The sequence below is a fragment of the Macaca mulatta genome, chromosome 4 (assembly GCF_049350105.2).
Source record: "Macaca mulatta isolate MMU2019108-1 chromosome 4, T2T-MMU8v2.0, whole genome shotgun sequence".
NCBI lineage: Eukaryota > Metazoa > Chordata > Mammalia > Primates > Cercopithecidae > Macaca > Macaca mulatta.
In genome coordinates this window covers 69,401,647-69,413,897 of record NC_133409.1, presented here as the reverse complement: position 1 = coordinate 69,413,897, position 12,251 = coordinate 69,401,647, and the positions used below count along the sequence as shown (strand labels likewise).

At 43.7% G+C, this 12,251-nt stretch overlaps 1 protein-coding gene across 10 annotated transcripts in view; it reads right to left on the bottom strand.

Annotated features, from left to right (window-relative positions):
• PLEKHG1 (pleckstrin homology and RhoGEF domain containing G1) overlaps window positions 1–12,251 on the bottom strand; it is a 241,729-nt gene that overhangs the window by 130,691 nt on the left and 98,787 nt on the right. For 2 of the 10 annotated variants that reach the window (XM_077999542.1, XM_077999546.1), the window contains exon 1: window positions 4,613–4,648. The exons of the other annotated variants lie outside the window; for them this stretch is intronic. The gene's annotated coding sequence lies outside the window, so the exon portion shown is untranslated. Of the gene's footprint in view, window positions 1–4,612; window positions 4,649–12,251 lie in introns of those variants that run through there. 10 annotated transcript variants of the gene reach the window in all.

Sequence of the window (12,251 nt, the reverse complement as noted above, 5' to 3'; positions counted from 1 at the left end):
GGGAAGGCTTCCCTGAGGAAGGGATGTGTGGACTGACATCTGAAGGCTGAGAAGAGGTCAACCAGGGGAAACCAGCCAAAGAGAAAATACCATCCAGGCTGCTTTACTTCCCACTGGCATTCACTGTGGCATTATACCCACAGTGAACATCCAACTTAGATTTTTTTTTTTTCTGGGCAATCGTGTTTGCAAATATACTGTTACATACCACAATTAATAACTATGTTTACTCCAACAATGCTCCTTTATTAAAGTAGGTACTACTTTCCTTCTCCACTCTGGGGTAATCCCATCCCTTCACCTGCATATATCAGTCTTCTCTAGTCTCACCTTTTCTTTCTCCTCCAGACAGTGGGCAGAGCTGCTTGGGCGGTAACTATGACTCTGTTCTTGCCTAATAGCTTCGACTAGGTCCTTAAAAGGTGTGGTCACAGTAAATCACAATGTAAACTTCCCTGCCCAGCATTTCCATCTGGGTATTATCAGATTAAAATGCACATCAAAGGAGCCCCAAAAGAGGGGGTCACAAAAGGACAGACTGACGGCTGAGGGCAGTGGTCAGGCCACTGTTTGTCTTGCTACTTCCAGGGGCCTTAAGAACTGACCATGTGCATTTGAGCCTTGAGCATTTCCCAGGATCAGCTGGACACCTTTCCTGGGGGACCCAGAACCAGGGACAACCGCCTGGTTGCCAGTACAGATCAGACGTAAGATATCTCTTTAAGAGTCTGTACAAATTAGGGCATAACAAAATGGTAAACCTAATGAATTAAGCTGCTCTAAGAGTTTTGAGGAATTATGTTTTCATAATGACTATTGGTTATCAGCCTAGTAATTTAATAATAAAAACCATCCCCACCAGCCTGGGCAACAGAGTAAGACCCCGTCTCTACGAAAAAATAAAAAATTAGCTGGGCGTGGTGGCATGTGCCTGTGGTCCCAGCTACATGGAAGGCTGAGGTGGGAGGATCACTTGAGCCCAAGAGATTGAGACTGAAGTGAGCTGTGATTGTACCACTGTAGTCCAGGCTGGGCAACAGAACAAAACTATCTCAAAAACAAACAAACAACAACAAAAAACACCATCCCCAAAGCCAAATTTATTTTGTTCAATCTAAACCATCACCTACGGCTCATGAAATGATGTGTGGAAAGGACAGAAGATCTGAAGTTGAGATGTGTAGAATCTCAGCTCTCCCAGACAATTTTATCTTCTTGGGCAAGTTACTAACCTCTCTGTGATCCAGATTCCTTCTGGATTAGTAAAACGAGAACTCTGGAGTCTCTGACAGTTAAGAAGACTTTCCAAATCTAAGAATCTAAGGTTCCATGATTTGGGGTGAGGGTCCCACCAATCCACTTTTTAACTCCATAGACTGTCTCTCTTGAGGCTATCAAATAACTTTAGGATTGTAAAACATGGTCCCACCATTATGGTCAGACAACCACAGGTCAATGCAAAACCAGGAGCATGTGGCCTTTGTACAGGGAAACTGCTTTTGATTCCCTGTAATTCCTTTTTTTTTTTTTTGAGACGGAGTCTCGCTCTGTCTCCCAGGCTGGAGTACAGTGGTGCAATCTTGGCTCACTGAAAGCTCCACCTACCGGGTTCCAGTGATTCTCCTATCTCAGCCTCCCGAGTAGCTGGGACTATAGGCATGTGCCATCATGCCTGGCTAATTTTTTGTATTTTTAGTAGAGACAGGGTTTCACCGTGTTAGCCAGGATGGTCTCCATCTCCTGACCTTGTGATCCGCCTGCCTCAGCCTCCCAAAGTGCTGGGATTACAGGCATGAGCCACTGCGCCCAGCCCTGTAATTCCTTCTGTGGCAGAATTTGTGATAGATGTGTTAACCATGATCAATAAAAAAACTCTCTGCAAAATTTTTCGATGACATCATCTGACAGTAAGCCAATGTCTAGCATCCAGGTCATGCTTTTTACCTATTCACTGACATCGTCTCCACTTTCTGCAAAATTGCATTCTGGAACCAGGTTATAGAGTAGATTATGAAACAGCTCATTTTACCACAGGGGTATTGTCATCATTTGTGGTTGCATCCCAAACAAGCACCTGCCTTAATATATCCCTGACAAAGCAGTAGCACAGCAATTGAGCTAACTGTACACCTGCAAAAATTATGCTCCTATAATATACAGATAATATACAGTTAGTTCTGAATTATTCAAGGAACTCTTACACTTTAAGTTTATATACAATTACGATTATTAGAACAAATTCACTCCAGTGAGATGTCCTGGATGAGCCTCCATAGAGACTGGGTGAGTGAGACTAGAAGGGTCTTTGTAGCTATCCCCTAACCCATTTACTTATTTTTACGGAATGACTGACTGATTTACAAGGGGCCTGTCTAAGAGGGATCCTAGAAAAAGTATTCTAACAGTATCTAAAACTAGGATTCAGATATTTTCAGGCATATGGCACAGATTCTATGTGGGGAAGGAAGGTGGGGCTGGGGCTGAGGTCTGATGGCCACAGAAGCCTTGGTGACCCTGGGAGAGATGAGGGGAAGGAAGTCTGGTAGGGCAAGTAGAATAAGCAGAGGGCCATTCTTCTGGTGAGAGGAAGTACTGGTTTCTGATTTCGTATGTGGCAGGTAATCAGACTGGCCTCACCTAGCCATTTGGACAGCCTGCGAATGACCTGACAAAGAGAGTGGGTGGCCGAAAAACCAAAACCCAAACCAAGAGAATTAACAACTGTAATATGCCAGGCAACTTGGCTGTGAGATCCTTCTGTCTAACAGAAGGAAACACAAGAGGAGAGGAATCCTTTTCCCATAAAGAAAAGAACAGGGATTTCTTGGCAGCCTGGGGGCAGAGGTTTGGGTGGCCCACTAGGAGAATTCCTACAGGGAGCTTGGGAATGCTGAATATCCCGGGGCAGGGGTCCCTGGAAGGATCAGTGCAGTGCGGGTGGAAGGGCAGTGACAGGTCAGGCAGAGGAAAGGGGAGCCAGGAGGTGCTGCCTGGGAGGTCCTATCTTTATGTCTGTGTGAAGTTGACAGCTGAGCTGGCCAAGTCAGATCTTTTAAAGTGACTTCACCTGTACCCACAGGGCTGGTGAGGCCTGGTGGAGCTGAGGCTGGTTAGACAGAGTGTGACCTGTGGACCTGTTGTTTGGTCAACACGGGGTTTAATTTCTTTGTATTGATGACCTAAGTTTAAATAATCAGGATACTCTGCATTAGAAAAACAGATTTTGGGGGGGCTTGGGGTTGGGGTGCCAAAAAATTAAAAAGGGATAAACATGGGTTAACACTAGTCTAATGCTCTTGCACAGCAGCAGTGGGTAGAGCTAAGCTTGCTCACATCACCCTGGCTGTGCACTTCCCAGTGTGCCCAGTCCCCAAATCCCCTTTCGTATTACACCTGTCCTCCGCCACTCCTTTATATGATCTGCCTGGCCCTTGAGGTGCATGACTCTGGATTATACACACGGGCACATCCGGACACTGCACTGTATATTAGGTTACTAGTCCTAGAAATTACCAGACTATATGATCTGACAAGAACAATTTATTCCTCCCATGTGTAAGCCATATGAAAATGAAACATAGGCCGGGCACAGTGGCTCACGCCTGTAATCCCAGCACTTTGGCAGGCTGAGGCAGGTGGATCATCTGAGGTCAGGAGTTTGAGACCAGCCTGGCCAACGTGGCAAAACCCTGTCTCTGCTAAAAATACAAAAATTAGCCGGGCATGGTGGCACACACCTGTAATCCCAGCTACTCAGGAGGCTGAGACAGGAGAATTGCTTGAACCCAGAAGGCAGAGACTGCAGTGAGCCGAGATTGTGCCACTGTACTCCAGCCTGGGTGACAGAGCAAGACTCCATCTTAAAAGAAAAAAAGAAAATGAAACATGCACTAGAAGACCAATCTTCCCATCATGGAAAAATTTGGTGAGGGGAGGGAAGGTTTACAGTGGAGGGGTGGGGAAAAATTAATCACAGGTCAGGAAATGTAAATTGTCTTTGCCATTTATCTGAATTAACTCTTATTTTCATTTTGTTGGTCTCTTTATATTCAAAGTATCTTATCCTATCAGTTCTTGTGCAAACCTCCATTTAAATAAAACATTAGAATTTGGTCAAGGTTTCTACGAAGGAATTAAGATAGAAGAAGCAATTAATGCTGCCAAACTAAACAGATAACTGGTGTCATAGTTCCTGTTTTTTTGTTGTTTTTTTTTTGAGACAGAGTCTTGCCCTGTTGCCCTGGCTAGAGCAAAGTAGCATGATTACAGCTCACTGCAGCCTCAACCTCCCAGGCTCAGGTGATCCTCCTGCCTAAGCCTTCTGGGTAGTTGGGACCACAGGTATGCACCACCATGCCTGGCTAATTTTTTAAATTATATGTGGAGATGGGGTCTCCCTATGTTGCCCAGCTCGTCTCAAACGCCCGAGCTCAAGTGATCCTCCCACCTCAGCCTCCCAAATTGCTGGGATTACAGGCATGAGCCACCGCACCACGCCTATCATAGTTTTTGAAATGGAAAACTTGCTGGAACATCAAGACAAACCACAGCCCCCAAAGAATGACACACTGGGCTCACTGGAGAGACTCAGGGGTTGCTACCATCTACTCACCCTTATGAAAGTATTGAAGTGAGGATTTGTTTACGAGCTCTTCTGAAAAATAAGACAAGATCTAGTATAAATGCCAACATTTACGTAACACATCCTAATCTCAGAAACCACTTGTTTTGTTGGACCTTTTCAGAAAATAATAGGACAGGAGTGAAGACTTAGAATTGGAGATTCAAGTCCCATCAAAATAAACAATGACTATAAAACTGGATTTACGGGCAAGGAACAAAGAGGAATAACTTGGAAGAGCGTTTGTGCATTTTGACGTTGATCATTTAAGACGGCACCTAGAGGCATGAGTTCATCAGCAGCATTTTTCCTAGAAAGGGGAAGCCCTACCCTGCATGCCATCCCAGTGTTTCTTTCTTTCTGAACCCCAGAGATAAAACTTTTAATACACCGAGGCCTCCAAGAGGATTTGTAGACATACCTAAGTCTTTCTGAAGAAGAATTGCCTCTGATATGTGATATCTTCCCTCAGGAGCATGAGGAGGAGGGAGTGGGTGAGGGGGACAGAAAAACAAAACCAACCATTTTCCCCTAATCCTCATGTGGAAGAAAAAGCAGAAGCTAAAAGCTTCCCCGAGGGAAAAGGCTACTTCAGACTAGAGGTTGATGGAGCAAGTCTAGTAACTTGCTTCGTTTATGAGGCCACATGCCTGTTTCCAGTACACACCCTGGCAGGCGGGGCGACTGGGCTCAGGAGACTCTGTGCATGGGCAGTGGTGGCTGGAGAGGGGCAAGGGCTGAGTGGGACCAGCGGTCCCCACCGCTTTCCATGTTTCTCTGGAAACCCCATGACAAACTGTCAGAGAACAGGGAATTCTTGTGCTTTTCTGCATGGATAAATCCCATCCCAGGATTTTATTTTTAAAAAGTTCCCCTGAAGATGAGATAAACCATTTATAGCTTATAAAAATGAGTGTTCCGATGGCATATCTTTGAAATATGCCTTACATTTCATTCTTCTGCCGACACTTAGAGATTTTAATCTATTTAGACATTTTAATACATAAATTATCATAATGGTATTGTAAACCAAAAAACTGGTGATTGTTAGTATACACCCTAAACCATTATTTCTCCAGGTGTTACCTAACACCTCCTAAATTACTGCAATGGACTGAATTGTGTCCCCCTGCCCAAATACATATGTTGGTGTTGAAGCCCTAACCCCCGAAGCGACTGTATTTGAAGACAAGTCCTTTAAGGAGGTGGAGTTAAATGAGGTCATAAGGGTGGGGCCCTAGCCCAATAGGACTGGTGTCCCTACAGGAAGAGGAAGAAATACTAGAGATCTTGCTCTCTCTCTATGCAAAAGCCCATGTGGGAATAGAGCCAGAAGGCAGCTGTCTGTAAGCCAGGAAGAAAGGCCTCACTGGACAAGAATCCCACTAGCACCTTGATCTTGGACTTACAGCCACCAGGACTATGAGAAAATAAATGTCTGTCATTTAAGCCACCGGTCTGTGTTATTGTTATGGCAGTCCAAGCTCGCTAATAATCATCATCAGCAAGATTTTCAACAAGGAACCAGATTGCTGGGCCCTGCCCAAGAGCACAACATCAGAATTTTCAGGGACAGGGCCCAGGAATGGGCAAAGGTACCTGGACTCTTTGGGTGATGTAAGGTTGAGAACCAGTGCTCCATGGAGAGCTCAAGGCTGCCTGCAGCCCCTTACCCCACCCGCCTCAGCCTTCCCCTAGTCCATCATCCCAATGAAAAACGCTTTGAGGGGGTCAAGGATGAGAGACTTCAAGGATTAGACTCTCCAAAGGAGAAATAAGGGATTATGAATAGAACTAGGTGGAATCACGCTGGGGTCCAGGATGAGGTGTGTTGTAGGAAAAGTCAATTTGTCTCTGAGTTCAGAGGGGGCTTGTTCAGAAGGGACAAGAGGGGCCCTTGAGACCCATGTGAAATGCTGCCAAACTCCATTGGAAGGAGACCAGAGGAAGGTTTATGTCTGAAGCCCAAGGCTAATGACGAGTGCGTCTGTGCTGACAATTCCCTGCCCTCAGAGGACAGCACCAGCCAAACATCTCCCCCTCACTCCAAAGAACCAACTAAGATTCATTTTCACCATGCTAACAGGTCAGTCGGTCGGACCATCAACCATCGAAGATACTGTCAACACTGAAACTCAGCGCCAATAGAAAGCTATTATTTGCAATTGTCTATTATTTGCACTTTGAATCTTTTTGTAAGTCCTGATCTTCACCAGAGTGAAAGGCTCTACTATGTCAAACTGAAAAGACTTAAAATTAGTTCCATTGTCAGTGATAATAATATATAAGCAAATTCAAAGGCACCAAGTACATTCAACTATGTAAAAATGCCACAAGAAATTCTGCAAGTTTTCAAAAATCAAGGTGCTAAACAGCAATCAGACACTATTTTAAAACAGCATATTCACTGGAGGGCAAGACCAGAGTATTTTTTCTTGTGATTCCTATGTGTTGCCAGGGTAGAGAGACACTACTGTGACACAAGAATGTTCCATACTTCCAAATTAAGGTACAATTGAACAAAAAAGCAGAATATATTCTAGACTGATTTTTTTTTAATACTGTAGGAGGTAGCTTTTCAAGTAGAAAAAAGTTTTTATCTTTTTTCAGATGGAGTCTTGCTCTGTCGTCCAGGCAAGAGTGCAGTGGCACAATCTTGGCTCACTGTAACCTCTACCTCCTCGATTCAAGTGATTCTCCTGCCTCAGCCTCACGAGTAGCTGGGATTACAGGCACATGCCACCACACCTGGCTCATTTTTGTATTTTTAGTAGAGATGGAGCTTCACCATGTTGGCCAGGCTGGTCTCGAACTCCTGAGCTCAAGTGCTCTGCCTGCCTCAGTCTCCCAAAGTGCTGGGATTACAGGCCACCATACCCGGCCAGACAAGAGCTTTTCTAATGGACTGAATAGAATTATATTTTAAGTATTAAGCAAGTCAGAATCTAAGAACCCTTGGTAGGCAATCTGTGTATCCTGATCTGCTTTCATTTTGATAAACTGACAGGAAGGAGTCAGGAAAGGAGAGAAGTGGGAAGGGACTTCATGATTTTCTTTATTACGAGACTAAAACCTGGGTCTGGCTCCCCTGCCTCCCTGGCATCTCGTATCTCTCCAAGTACCTTGGCCATTTTTTCATCGAAAGGCCTAGGCAGATAAAGGGAGAATGACGGAGATGAAAACGCAGGCCTTGCTGAGGTGTTTTGATTTTTGCAGGTACAAAATTAGAAGCACTGGCACCACTCAGCTGTGCCATTACAGATGCAGAAGTGCCAGGCTACTAGTCCACGGGAGGAAGTGGCTGCTTCCTCGTAAGGAGGGAACACAGCAGGTCATCAGCTACAGAGCGGGAGGACGTCAGCATTTAGAACAGCCCTGAGGCAACAACAAACAAGTTGGAAGTTGACCCATTATGGAGACTGCCAGGTTCTAGATTGATTTAGAAAGTATCTTTGTTATTGATGGTTGTCTTTGGGGTTATTATTTCCCCATCAGCTTGTGCTTCTGTTTTTTATTTATGATGACAGAACGAAACATAACTACATGTTAAAGCATTACACTAGGTGATTTAAATAACTGTTAGAGGGTACAATTTGGGTACCAGATACCATATATATAAGTACACACACACACACACACACACACACACACAGACAGTCCAAAACAAAATGAGAAGTACTGTTGATGGTGACAGGTTCCCAATACACTTTATAACACACCCCACACATCAGAACTCTTTTTTTTGAGATGGAGTCTTGCTCTGTCACCCTGGCTGGAGTGCAGTGGCACAATCTTGGCTCACTGCAACCTCTGTCACTGGGGTTCAAGTGATTCTCCTGCCTCAGCCTACTGAGTAGCTGCGATAACAGGCATGTGCCACCACGCCCAGCTAATTTTTGTATTTTTAGTAGAGACAGGGTTTCACCATGCTGTCCAGGCTGGTCGTGAACTCCTGACCTCATGATCCGCCTGTCTCAGCCTCCCAAAGTGCTGGGATTATAGGCATGAGCCACCGCGCCCAGCCTACAACATAACTTTAACAACAGCTGTGTTGTCCAGTTGTGTTTTGAAGTGGCAAAAGATGTTCATGTCTCGTTTGTTGGAAATTTAGTTTTATATTTCAAAACTATAACAGCTAAACTAGTGATACTAAAGGGTGAATTATGGAGTGAGATACAAGTTTCCAATCTCGGACCTGTGACTTATTGTATGATCATAGATTTTTAACTTCAGTCGATCTCGGTCTCTTTAAAATCAAGGGAACCACCTCATTTGACAGAATTACCTTTTGATTTAAATGATATAAGACTTGGTGAACATTCATCATGGCACATGCGTGGCCCCTAAAAGGCACCCATTCATATTAATTTCCTTCCTATGATGGATAGACAAGCTTCAAAAGGCTTAAAGAGTTCCAAATACAGGTAAGTCAAAACGAATTTTCTTCTTTTTTTTTTTTTAAGTTACAGCATGGAAACAGTCACGGGTCTCACATATATCCCCATCACTAGATTTGTAGGAACATTCAATGCCTTCCTAAAGAATTACCGCTTATTCTTTACAAATTCAGCTTCCAGGTCATCTACAGATACGACCCAATGTAGGGCCTTCCTATAAATAGTTTTTTGTTTTTCTTTTTGAGATAGAATCTCACTGTCACTCAAGCTGGAGTGCAGTGGCGTGATCGTGGCTCACTGCAAACTCTGTCTCCTGGGTTCAAGTGATTCTCCTGCTTCAGCCTCCTGAGTTGCTGGGATTATTGGTGCCTGCCACCACACCTGGCTAATTTTTGTATTTTTAGCAGAGTCGAGGTTTTGTCACATTGGCCAGGCTGGTCTCAAACTCCTGACCTCAAGTGATCCACCCACCTCAGCCTCCCAAAGTGCTGGGATTATAGGCATAAGCCACCGTGCCCAGCCTAAATATAAAATTTTAACACCAGTGATTTCTTATTTCTTTAGCAAGTGTTTAAGAGCATTTTAAATATATAGCCCAAATATGACAAACAAAGCTGTACAAGCTATAACCCCCATCTTCAAAGTTTCCGAATTCTTTAGAGGGAGTGAAGTACGCAAACCCTAACCCTAGCTAATGTGTGAGTACTTTCTAAGTGCCTGGTGCTGTTTTGCCTGTATTAGACTAATTCCTCACAACTCTCTCCTAGGACAGAGGTGCTACCGTCTCCACTTTATGGATGAAGAGCTCAAAACACAGCAAGTTCAGCAGATTGCTTGGATGTGCAATGCTAGGCAGTGGAGGCCCCAGAATTTGAACCCAGGCAGTTAGATTTCAGAGCTTAATCACTATTCAATACTGTCAGATATGTGTGTTTATATCACAGATGTATAGAATTAGAGAATCTGGAATATGTGATTTGGGGGTGAAGGGGGGGCCCTAGGTAAATATGTTTAACCAAACTCTTTCCTTTCATAGACTCTGAAGCCTGGAAACGGGATCGCCCCAGGTTCTCTAGCCCAGGGGTTCTCACACCTTAGCTAGCCTGGGAGTCCCCTGGAGGCTTGGTAAGACACAGACTGCTGGGTCCTAGCCCCAGGTCTCTGATTTGGTGGGGCTGGAGTGGGGCCCGAGGATTTCTAGCAAGTTCCCAGATGGTTGAAGCTGCTGGTCCTGGGGACACATTTTGGGAATCAGTGACTTCCTCAGTCTGTGGCTGCTCCAGAATGAGGCTTCTGCATGCCTCACTGTGCATCTTCCAGATCAATGGTGGACACTGCTGCTTTGTAGCAGTAAGGGGCTAAGGGAGGCTGGTCGGCCTGGCAGGGTCTCCTGGCCTCCTTCTCTCCCTGTAGCTGAGACATACAGGAGGCTTCTCTCTGGCAGGTTCACCCCGATTCACTGTAATATTGGGTCCTTCCATATGTCCCTCTCCATCTTCCCCGGCGCAAAACCAATTTGAAGCAATAGGAACCCACTGTCTGCTGAGTAAACATTAGTCTCACTATGAGCTATTTACCGAAACCAGTGATCTAAAATTTGGCTCTATCGATGCTAAACATAGCAGGAGTTAGCAAAAATAGCAGGGGCCATGGATAATTGCCAGTCTTTATCCTCAGAAGGGAAGGACGATCAGACAATTTCAAAGTTTTCTTTTGTTGACATTGTAATTCAAAAGAAATTTAGTTTATTTGTTTAGCTAAGAGGATCCATGGCCTTCATTGAGATCCCTAATAAACTATTTTGAAAGTAGAGACACCACTGAATTATTGTTTAAACTTGCCCTGTTTAAAATGGCTTAATTTTCATGGCCTCGTGTGGTGTTCTGAGGCTTAAGTGATTTAATAGGCCTATGGCCTGACTGAGCCAGACACACACTAAGGGCTCACAGAACATCACTTGTTCTCAATGTCACTGTTCCTAATATTTGGGGGAACCCAGGGCTTGGCCACCTACCTGGACATATAGGTAGGGCAAAGGGTGTGACCTGAGTAAGTAGAGACCTCAGAGTGTAAAGTATCTCTTCCCCATTAGCAAGGTAGTTTGGGGACAATGGCACTCAAGAAGCACTTCTGGAGCACCAACATCTACAAGACAGTATCTGTTGCACGAGGGAAACCTCACAGGACTTAATGCTTGGCAGTCACTTAAGGTTGAATCAAAGTGTCTTTTCTGAATCCCTGCCAGGCACCAGAGACTTCAGGTAAGAGTTCTAGAGAACAGTTACTTTTTGTTGTTTGCACTTTTTATTTTGAAATAAGTATAAATCTATAAGAAACTACAAAAATGAAACAAAACCAAAAAAACATACAAGGGGCCCTCCTGTACCCTTCACTCAGTTTCTCCCAACAATAACACCTTGCACACCTATAGTATAACAACAGAAACTGACATTGGTACATTCAGATTTCACCAGTTTTAAGGACAGTTATATTTTGGTTGTGAAGACGTAAAAAGGTAATGGAAAAGCAACAAACAAAATCACCAATTTCATCTCATTTAATGGTACTTTGAAATATACCTTTGTACCAGCTATGAGAAAACAATACATGTTAAGCAAATGCATTGTATAAATACAACTCCCTTAAAAAAACTTAATTGTTTTTCAGAGATTGAGCTTAACAATTATAATCAAATCAACCTGTTTTTGAATCATTTGCAGATACAAGTGTTTACGAGTGAAGACACTTGGCGTCTTTTAAAGAGGTGAACTGGAAATTTAAAATACATAGATTCTACTAAACCCACCTAACCCTGCCCAGACATACAAACAACCTGCACAATTGTTGGAAAAGAACACACAAGGAGAGCTCTAGAACCTTATAGATGGTCTAGCCTACAGTTGCATTATAGGAGGTACTTGTATTTTGTTTGACTTCCCCAAATAATCTTTAGCAACTCCCGTTACTGCATTTATTATAGTGTAATCAATTTATTAAAAGTGTCCAAAATAGTCTTCCTTGAGCATACTTTTTCATGTACGTGTGTGTGTGTATAGTGTATACACACACAATCAGGTTAGGTAGTCAAACCCTTTCTATGTTAACAACTTCCTTAACTAACAAAATTGTCATAACATGATCAAAATTGGTATAACCCCAAGTACCACTTGAGTATCCCTAATCCAAAAATCCAAAATCCAAAATGCTCCCAAATCCATAACTTTTTGAGCATC